Raw genomic sequence first — 11,825 nt, 5'->3', positions numbered from 1 at the left:
TGAAAGCTCTCCCACCTAAGTAAGCTATTCGTCGACGTTTGCTTCCGGAAAAGTGTAGTTACCAGGGTATTATTAGCTCTTCTTTTAATTTGTATGTCCAGGAATGTTATTGTATCATATTGGAGCTCGTGTGTAAAATATAGCCCTATATGATTGATATTAAGGTCCTGCATAAACAGCTTATAATCATCTGGGGTACTTGACCAAAATAACAAAATATCGTCTATGAACCTAGACCAAAAGATGGTATATCTGGTCCACTTCATCATAGTTTCAGAAAAGACAACAGTGTCTTCCCACCAGCCCAGGAGCAAGACCCCTCCAGCACCTTGGAGGACTCAGGACCACCGTGTCCATAACATATTTATTGCTATTTGTTCAAGCAGACTTGTTGTTCTTTTTTAATTTTTGTGTTTTTGTATATATAATACAATAAAGGCTACGTTTTAGAATAGGTGGTACTGTGTGAAAACAGTGTTAAAAGCAGGCCGGGTCGTCTGAATACTTCAGCTAGGAATAATGGAATAGGACTCCGGTTCTATTTTGTTGGTTTTTCGGAACTGGGGACATGATTAAGAGGAATGGCCGTGGGCATCCCTATTGCGCCGCTAGAGGTGAAATTCTTTGACTGGCGCAAGACGAACCAAAGCGAAAGCATTATCCAAGAATATTTTCATCAATCAAAAAAGAAAGTTGGAGGTTCGAAGACGATCAGATGCCGTCGTAGTTCTGACCATAAACAATGACGACCGGCGATCCGGCGGCGTTATTCCCCTGACCCTGGTAAGGTCACTGTCAGAAGCAGACACCATGTATTGAAAAATTTAATTTTATGTCACAGAGATAATTTTGAAGTACACAGGTTACATAGCAGATGTGGGCCTAGTAAGGTCACTGTCAGAAGCGGACACCGTCTAAGTGCACTGAATGTCACTGACATTTTAGGAATGCGCACACTTTACACAGGAGATGTGGCGCGGATAATTTAACTGTCCACAGCGAACACCGTCTACGGAAAAAGTGCTTTAGATGTCACTGATATTTTAGGGATGCGCACACTTTAAACAGGAGATGTGGCGCAAATAATTTAACTGTCCGCAGCGGACACCATCTACGGAAAAAGTGCTCTGGATGTCACTGATATTTTAGGGATGCGCACGCTTTAAACAGGAGGTGTGGCGTGGTTAATTTAACTGTCTGCAGCGGCCTATTATATGGTATTTAGCGCATGATATTACTGCTGTCACACACAATAGTCCTTAAAGGACTTTTAGGTCTCTGAAAAGTTTTTGGTATAAAAATCTTCCTATTACACTCCCTACACTGTCTGTCCCTTCCTATTCACAGCTCTCCCTGACACTGAGCAATTTAGCGCAGGTTGCACTACAAACATATATTGCTGCTTTCACACACAATAGTCCTTACAAGGGCTTTTCGGTCTCTGAAACGTTTTTGTACCAAAAAAATATTCAATTACACTCCCTACACTCTCTGTCCCTTTTTTAGGCTTTGCTCTCCCTGATTTTGAATGAGCACCTGATGACGCGTTCCGGCCAGCCAATCACTGTAATGCCAGTACCCAACATGGCTACTGGCATTACAGTGAGGGCAGTACTTACCTGCATGTTTATTGGCTGCTTAGCAGCCACAAAACTTGCGGGAAGGAGACTTGAGCATTGCGCTCGAGCACATGTGGTATTCGGCCGAGTACCGCCATGCGCCGAGCATAGCGATGCGCGAGCCGAACTAGTATTTGGCCGAGTATGCTCGCTCAACACTAGTGAACAGTAAACTAAGCTGTAGAAAACAGTGTCAGGCAGCTACTGCCAAGGAAAATAATACAATAGGTTGCATCAAAAGGGGCATAGATCCCTGTGATGAGAACATAATCCTACCACTTTACAAATCACTAGTCAGACTACCCATGGAGTACTGTGTACAGTTCTGGGCTCCTGTGAACAAGGCAGACATAGCAGAACTGGAGAGGGTTCAGAGAAGAGCAGCTAAAGTAATAACTGGAATGGGTGGACTACAGTACCCAGAAAGATTACCAAAATTAGGGGTTATTCACTTTAGAAAAAAGAAGACTAAAGAGCGATCTAATAACTAAATCCCCTAAAGTGAGGAAAATTGGCTTTTACCTGACTTTTTTTTTTTTTGCCTTCCTCTGGATTAACTTGCAGGATAACAGGCTGAACTAGAGGAGCAGATGTCTTTTTTTCAGCCTTATAAGCTATGTATGTATGTATTTCAGCTTAGTACATCTCTGCTATTGCACAGTTACCTTATGCTAACTGCACAAATAATGTATTAAAGGGTTTCTACCACCACATTTTGACCTAATTAGCTGTCAGACACTAGCGATCTGCTAGTGTCTGCTTTACCTAACCATGCTATTGTAATTCCTTTCTCTGCAGCGGTTACCCTAAAAAACGTAGTTTTATTGGTATGCAAATGAGCCTCTAGGTGCTATGGGGGCGTCTTTTCAGCACCTAGAGGCTTCGTCCACTCACCATTTCTGCTGCCCAGCGAGCTCCAGCCCGCCCCTCTACTCTAGATTGACAGCCTACTTCTCTCCATCTCGGCCGAATTCTCGCGCCTGTGCCGTGTGCTTCTGTATTCGGCGCAGGCGCAGTAACTGTCTCCCTGTGCCGGCATCTTCACTGCGCCTGCGCCGATTACGGCGCAGGGAGCAGTCCAACAGTCACTGCACCGAATACAGAAGCACACTGCGCAGGCGCGAGTAGGCTGTCAATCTAGAGCAGAGGGGCGGGCTGGAGCGCGCTAGGCGGCAGAAATGGTGAGTGGACGGAGCCTCTAGGTGCTGAAAAGACGCCCCCATAGCACCTAGAGGCTCAGTTGCATACCAATAAAACTATGTTTTTTAGGGTAACCGCTGCAGAGAAAGGAATTACAATAACATGGTTAGGTACAGCAGACACTAGCAGATCGCTAGTGTCTGACAGCTAATTAGGTCAAAATGTGGTGGTAGAAACCCTTTAAAGAGCATTTCTCAACATGATTAACCCCATGAAGCCAGGTATACTGCCTGGTAGTGCTGATTATGGTATAGGGAAAGAGCCATCTATGGCTACAATGAGATTGTAGTAAAATTCTCATTTTTATTCCTATGCAAATCAGGTGCTTAAAGCAATGGGAGGCTGGCAGAGCCCCTCTGAAGACTGCTTCACCTCCTCCTCTCCTCCATAGTCACTCCCTTATGCACTGATTGACTGGGCAGGCTGGATCTCATGATGCTCTCCTCGCTTTTAGATCTGCACTGATGAGCACCGATTATGTCAGTTTTCCCACCAGCACATCCACGAGATTTCAAGGCCAGGCATTCAAGCAGTGAGGATGCCTGGTCCTGTCAATCAGTACATGTGGTGGAGTGGCAATGTGAGAAGGGAGGTAAAGCAGAGCTCCTAGAGGCTAGCCCAGCCCCTCGGTGCTCTGAGAAGCTAATTTGCATAAGAACAAATGTAAGAATTTTGCTGCAATGGTGTATCCTGCTATGTGCAGCAATAGTGGGCCCATTGAATTCACCTTGTTAAGTCCTACCAGCCTCTATACCTTGTTTAATAGGGTTGATCATGTTGACATGGTACATGTATGTAAAAGCTGGAAATAGAAAGATGGCTGCAATGTAGTCAGTTGTATGTTAAAACTGGATTATCAATGAATATCAACCCATAGTTACCAACATATTCTGGGACCACCCAAAAATGTACAGGAAACACCCACAAAAAATCCACCTAGCACCTTTTCCAGGACTGTTGGCAACTATGCTCAAGAGTGAGATAGAAAGGAGCCAACTGTAAGTTGGTCATAGAAAATGCTTGCTAATTGAAAGCACAGTAAAAAATAGGCTTCTGGATGGCCATAATATTTTTTAGAACCATTTAGGGATTTTAAGGCTATTTACACCCCGGTTTTTTACATACTGTATGTTAGTGATTTATTCTTTTGATAAAATAAAGTTGCACTAAGTCAGTAATTATCACGGTCGGCGTGACGATCACATACGTGACACAGAGGGAGGGAACAAGGAAGGCCCTGCCCAAGTGAGAGGGAAGGTGGTGACCCCTGACTCACCTAGCGGCTGGCACCTGTCTGCCCTGACGTCCCTAGACGGGTTCCTCACCCGTACGCCGATCACGTGCCTAAAGCCCTGGCTTTCCCTAAGCTGAGCCCTAGATAGTGAACAGGGCGGTGGGAACACTAGTCCGCACCACTAGCTCTAAAGGAAAACACCAAGGGAAGGACAGACAATACAAACTCAACATATAATCCCAGGTGGGCCACAACAGGAGACAACAAGAAGCCCAACAGGGATCCGGAGGGTAGCACTCTGGAACGACAACCAGGATTCACAACTCCAGTGGGTCAGTATAGATGTCCAGGCAGGAAGCTCTATAACTGGCAACTAGAGAAGAGTGAAGGGAGAATATAAGGAGGTTGGGAGTGGCAGACAAGAAACAGCTGAGAAGGAGAAGCTACGGATCCCTGATTGAGACAAAAAGGATAGCAAGGCAAACACAGAAAACAATCACTAAGAAACAACGTAATCTTTAGATATAGAGCGCGCAGCCACCCGCTGCGACCTCCTGACCCCGGGTATAACGGAGTCAGACGTGGCTCTTGATACCCTCGTGACAGTAATCTGCGTTCCATCATTAATTTTCAGAGCCTTTGATATTAAATTTGCAACCTATTTCATACTTTTCTCATGACCTTTTTGTTCTCATGACCACTTGTGTTCAGCTCCACTCACCTGGCGATCTAAATCTACCATCCACTTTCATCTCCCGGGTTGGCCTGTCCGCCAGGCCCACTCTGTTCCTCCACGCAGCCTGCGGCCTTCTTGCTGGAAAAGCCTCTCCTCCTTTACATGTAGGGTGTGTCCTCTCTCTGGCTCTTAAAGGGTTTGAGTGTGTTTACCCTAATCTTCACTAGCCAATGGCTGACAACCTAGAAGTATTTCAGACACCTCCCCCTGTGGGAGGGTGCCTGAGCAATAGGTTACCTAGCTTGCTACTTCCTGCAAAGGTGTGCTTTATCTGTTTGACTGCCAATGTCCCAACTTCTGCTCGATTCCTGGATTCTGATCCTCCGCTGCCTGACCTCTCTATTGACTGACCTTGCACCATGTACTGTATTGCACTAGCTTCTCTGCCCTGACTTCAGCTTGTCCCCACTATGATTCTGCCTAATCCCTCAGTGCCTCACACCGGTGTCTATGACCCCTCTGGGCCAGCTGTCAACCGCACAGAGACTACTCCAAGATTTAGCGGCCTGTTGGCTCCCATGCAGTGAAGTCCAAATCCCTGTATAGGAGTTAAAGAGTGAGTATCAGGGGTTGCCAGCCTAATGCCCTTAAAATTAGCCCAAAGTCAAATCTGCTAGTTGACACATTGGTTTCACATCCACTGCCATAATAATGTTGAGTCTGTTTGTCCAGGATGATGCTGTCTTCTCCCTGCAAACTGTCTTGTGTATTCTTTTCTCCCTATCTACTGTCTGTGTGCCTGTTTCTATCTCTAAACTTCCTTTTACACTGCTCTATGTGGGACCATAATGTGCACCAATTGATGATCTAACAAGTCGATCGATGCTCATTTAATGACACGGTCCAATAAATGACCATTAGTATATATAATAAATGTCTGCTCTCTAGGCATGCAGTAATCTAGTTGATGAATTAAAAATATTTAATTAAAAGACAAAAAAACATTAAAAAAAAATAAACGATGGCAAATCTAATAAATAAATTGTATATAAAACAAATCAATTGGCCCTGAATAATCCATATGAAAGTTTGTTACTACAGTTCTTCAACCACATTAGTCAAATCTTCACCCTGATATGTCAAGAACGCTTTATCTAAAGACTTCTATACTAGGTGTTATATACTAGGCTGGCAGCTCATGTCCACTGCTTTCCTGCTGTCTTGGGCAAGCGCAGGCATCGCTCCACTTCTTGTCGCCTGCCCTGACCTTGGAGCTGTGACCTGGACTATGCACGTACTCTGCCTGCAATGACCTTGAAATTGTTATTTGGAATACGCAAGTACTCAGCCTACTCTAACTTTGGACTTTGTTCAGACTTCGCTTTTTGCCTGCCTTTTTGCTTTGCACCAATGTCCCCAACCTCTGTGGGTCAGCAGCCATCTACACCAGGACTACGCTAGGAGGTAGCGGCCTGGTTGGTTCCCTGCAGCAAAGTCCAGATCTCTATATAGGAGTTAAAAGGTTGAATATCAGGAAAACTCCAGAACAACGCCTTTAGGTTTAGCCCAAAGTCAAACTGGTTAGTTGGTATGATGTCTGTTTCACTAGGTTTATGCAACTATTTTGGCAGTGCTACATTCCTAGCTATTTTGGAGCCTTATACCATTTTCCCACTGTTGAACTAAAGGTCCCAGTAGTCAGTGACGGGCTGCACATTTTAGCAATCATTAATTTATTCTATAGGAGTAACGCCAACGTCGGCAGTAAAAGACTACGCCTGGGCTCAGCACACGGCCACTGAATATCATAGAACGCCAGGAGTGGCCGAAACATACTGAGACTGAAATAATATTGTGTGGATTCTGTGAGTCATGTACATAACTTCAACATCCCCGAAATGCATTGTTTAAAGGGAATCTGTCACTAGCAATGTTTAAAATTTTTTTTTTCATGGATCCATGTTTAATAAAGTACCTTTTTTCCATCTGTGTTCTTCTTTTCCATGTCAGTCTTGTCCTTTCTTCTAAAAATCGATTCTTAGGATATGCAAATGACGCTGTAAGGAGCCCAGAGGGGCGTTTTTCTTTCTCCACGGTGCCCAGGAACGCCCCTCTGAAGTGCCGTGCCCGCCTAAATATGAAAACTACTAACGCCTCCATGTTTAGCTGAATCGCCTCCCAGAGGCGCGGCTAAGTCCTCAACACCCCCCCCCTCCTCCTCAGCGCCGCGCTCTGCAAACGCCCGATCCTCCTCTCGTCGGCATCCCAAATCCCGCGCATGCCCAGTGACGATGTTGAAGCTGTTGCCCTCAGCCGTATTATCAGAGCGCAGGCAATCGCCGGCACTGCGCCTGCGCGGGATTTGGGACGCCGACGAGAGGAGGATCGGGTGTTTGCAGAGCGCGGCGCTGAGGAGGGGGGGGGGGTTGAGGACTTAGCCGCGCCTCTGGGAGGCGATTCAGCTAAACATGGAGGCGTTAGTAGTTTTCATATTTAGGCGGGCACGGCACTTCAGAGGGGCGTTCCTGGGCACCGTGGAGAAAGAAAAACGCCCCTCTGGGCTCCTTACAGCGTCATTTGCATATCCTAAGAATCGATTTTTAGAAGAAAGGACAAGACTGACATGGAAAAGAAGAACACAGATGGAAAAAAGGTACTTTATTAAACATGGATCCATGAAAAAAAAATTTTTAAACATTGCTAGTGACAGATTCCCTTTAATTGAAAAGCTGAAAAAGTATAATTTATGGCACAAATTATACATGTAACCAGTCAAAGCATTACACTGTATGTGAGTGTTTGAACAAATAATTGGACAATTGCTGCCTGTGACACAATATATTTTACCAGTTAAATGTGCAACAGTCTGTAGTAACAGATTTTGCTACTGTATGGACCCTCGGGAATGAATGATTTGTTTTATATACAATTTATTTATGAGATATATTTCTCCTATTTTATAATTTTTATGTTGTTATTTGTGGCTACTTGTCTTTTAAGTAAATATGTTTAATTTATCACCTAGATTACTGCATGCCTAGACAGCCGACATTTATTATACATATTGTATCACATTTTTGCTCCATAGGCACTGGGAGCGTCGTCGGAGCACTCAGCGTCCAGTTTTATCCATAGTCTGTGGGATAATCTTCTAATACTGTATATAAATTGATCATTACTACAATCCACAGGATGGATCGAAAATGTAACATTGCAGACTGTTGGGAGTTTGACCAATAAGATCCCCACCAATCACAAGAATGGGAGTCCTTGAGACCTCTGTGGGATTGGAGAGGTAACCCACATGTTTGACCACTGCTCCATTCACTTTAGAACTGCTGGTGGCTAACTGTACTGTCCTTCTATTGCTCACGCAATTTCTCCTCCCTCCATCACCCACATCCCTTCCCATGTTATAACACAGTGTAAAATAAAATAAAAAAATTATTAAAATCATACTTACGTCATACATTTGCTCATCTTGATTGAAGATCTAGCGCGAAAACTCGCATGGCCCATGATGACATCACTGCACACGGGATTTTGTGCGAGATCTTCAATTAAAGGCTCATTCAGACGGCCGTATGCTGTCCGAAAAAATGCGGATCCTTTTTTTTGCAGACAGTTCAGCATGTCCGCAAAAAAACGGATTGCATTCAGTTTTTTGCTGATCTATAGACTTCAATAGGGCCATGTCCTGATTTTCACTGACAAGTATAGGACATGTTTCATATTTTTTTGCTGAGCCGTGCAATGGAAGAAAAGGGCACCATTGAAATGAATGGGACAGCATCTAATCCGCAAAAAAAGATCCGCATTTTTGCGGACAGCATATGGCTGTCTGAATGAGCCCTTAGATGGCAGCGGCCGGCCTTTTTTAAATTTTTTACCACCATTCTGGGAAAATCTATTTGCTACCACAAAGGACATTCGACTTTGTGGCGAACTGAATTTTCCCTGAAATTCGGATCAAAGTCCACTTCATTGACTTCAATTTGCTCAACACTAATCATCTCCTCTCATTTGATCCTACTTTTCTTGTATTGCATTTACAATGTCAAAAGAGAGGAGACATTTAAAGGGCTTCTGTCAGCCCACTAAACCGTTTTTTTTTTTTTTTGCTTAATAATAATCCCTACACTGCGATCTCAGCATACATAAGTAAAATAATAATTTTGGTTCAGTAGAATTTGCTAAAACCCTATTTTTAAAATATGTAAATGACCTGTTTTCATTCAATATCTGGCGCCTGCGCCGCGGCCGTAGCTATCTTCAATCGGCGCAGGCGCACTGAAAGGCGGCCACTCACTCGGCTGCTTCATCCTCAATGCGCCTGCGCCTGCGCCGGGTGTAGATGTGACGTCATCGGCGCAGGCGCATTGAGGATGAAGCGGCCGAGTGAGTGGCCGCCTCTCAGTGCGCCTGCGCCGATTGAAGATAGGTACGGCCGCGGCGCAGGCGCCAGATATTGAATGAAAACAGGCAGGGCCAGCGGAGAAAGATCCCGTCCGCTGGCCCTGTCAATCAACAAGCAGAGGGGGCGTCATTACCATCGGAGGATGCGGCTGCTACCAGCAAGTAGCCGCCCTACTTGCTGGTAGCAAGGTAATTTACATATTATAAAAATAGGGTTTTAGCAAATTCTACTGAACCAAAATTATTATTTTACTTATGTATGGATAAATCGTAGTGTAGGGGTTATTATTAAGCAAAAAAAAAAAAAACGGTTTAGTGGGCTGACAGAAGCCCTTTAACTCCTCTTCCCAATAATGTGTCTGGAAATAAACTGGCGGCAGCGGGAGGGAATGTGGGACTGACAAATGCTAATTTCTATGTGTTCATAAAAGATGGAATCAAAGACACACGATTGCTTAGCATGTTTACACTGGTCAATTATTAAGAACGATTGTTTGAGTTAGGCATGGTCAACCTGCGGCCCTCCAGCTGTTGCAAAACTGCAACTCCCATAATTCCGTGACAGCCTACAACTATTATCCTACAGAAGGGCATCGTGGGAGTTGTAGGTTAACAACAGCCCCATTTGAAAGGCTCTTAAAAGGCATCTGTTGCCATGATCTTGGACTGTTACCTGCACAGTTCCCTCCCCATTCCCCCATTGTCAGCTCTCAGAGCTGCACTGAAATACATTGTCTGAACTGCCGTGCATGTGCACAGGAGTCCTCTCCATTATATTAGAGCAACACAGCAGTTCATACAGGGAGTGCAGAATTATTAGGCAAGTTGTATTTTTGAGGATTAATTTTATTATTGAACAACAACCATGTTCTCAATGAACCCAAAAAACTCATTAATATCAAAGCTGAATATTTTTGGAAGTAGTTTTTAGTTTGTTTTTAGTTTTAGCTATTTTAGGGGGATATCTGTGTGTGCAGGTGACTATTACTGTGCATAATTATTAGGCAACTTAACAAAAAACAAATATATACCCATTTCAATTATTTATTTTTACCAGTGAAACCAATATAACATCTCAACATTCACAAATATACATTTCTGACATTCAAAAACAAAACAAAAACAAATCAGTGACCAATATAGCCACCTTTCTTTGCAAGGACACTCAAAAGCCTGCCATCCATGGATTCTGTCAGTGTTTTGATCTGTTCACCATCAACATTGCGTGCAGCAGCAACCACAGCCTCCCAGACACTGTTCAGAGAGGTGTACTATTTTCCCTCCTTGTAAATCTCACATTTGATGATGGACCACAGGTTCTCAATGGGGTTCAGATCAGGTGAACAAGGAGGCCATGTCATTAGATTTTCTTCTTTTATACCCTTTCTTGCCAGCCACGCTGTGGAGTACTTGGACGCGTGTGATGGAGCATTGTCCTGCATGAAAATCATGTTTTTCTTGAAGGATGCAGACTTCTTCCTGTACCACTGCTTGAAGAAGGTGTCTTCCAGAAACTGGCAGTTGAGCTTGACTCCATCCTCAACCCGAAAAGGCCCCACAAGCTCATCTTTGACGATACCAGCCCAAACCAGTACTCCACCTCCACCTTGCTGGCGTCTGAGTCGGACTGGAGCTCTCTGCCCTTTACCAATCCAGCCACGGGCCCATCCATCTGGCCCATCAAGACTCACTCTCATTTCATCAGTCCATAAAACCTTAGAAAAATCAGTCTTGAGATATTTCTTGGCCCAGTCTTGACGTTTCAGCTTGTGTGTCTTGTTCAGTGGTGGTCGTCTTTCAGCCTTTCTTACCTTGGCCATGTCTCTGAGTATTGCACACCTTGTGCTTTTGGGCACTCCAGTGATGTTGCAGCTCTGAAATATGGCCAAACTGGTGGCAAGTGGCATCTTGGCAGCTGCACGCTTGACTTTTCTCAGTTCATGGGCAGTTATTTTGCGCCTTGGTTTTTCCACACGCTTCTTGCGACCCTGTTGACTATTTTGAATGAAACGCTTGATTGTTCGATGATCACGCTTCAGAAGCTTTGCAATTTTAAGAGTGCTGCATCCCTCTGCAAGATATCTCACTATTTTTGACTTTTCTGAGCCTGTCAAGTCCTTCTTTTGACCCATTTTGCCAAAGGAAAGGAAGTTGCCTAATAATTATGCACACCTAATATAGGGTGTTGATGTCATTAGACCACTCCCCTTCTCATTACAGAGATGCACATCACCTAATATGCTTAATTGGTAGTAGGCTTTCGAGCCTATACAGCTTGGAGTAAGACAACATGCATAAAGAGGATGATGTGGTCAAAATACTCATTTGCCTAATAATTCTGCACGCAGTGTACTGTGTATTTCAGCACAGCTTTGCATACTGACAGTGGGGGAATATGATGCAATAGGGGGGAAAAAGTCTGGATTTCTTATCTGCAGCACTACCCATGTAGATTCCCTATAACCTTTTATTGTACAGTGGGGGAAATAAGTATTTGATACACTAGCTATTTTGCAAGTTTTCCAACCTACAAAGAATGTAGAGGTCTGTAATTTTTATCATAGGTACACTTCAACTGTGAGAGAGAGAATCGGAAAAAATAAATCCAGAAAATCACATTGTATGATTTTTAAATAATTAATTTGCATTTCATTGCCTATAATAAGTGTTTGATCACCTA

This window comes from Bufo bufo, chromosome 3 (genome assembly GCF_905171765.1).
Source record: "Bufo bufo chromosome 3, aBufBuf1.1, whole genome shotgun sequence".
Classification (NCBI taxonomy): Eukaryota; Metazoa; Chordata; class Amphibia; order Anura; family Bufonidae; genus Bufo; species Bufo bufo.
Note: the sequence above shows the minus strand (reverse complement) of the source record.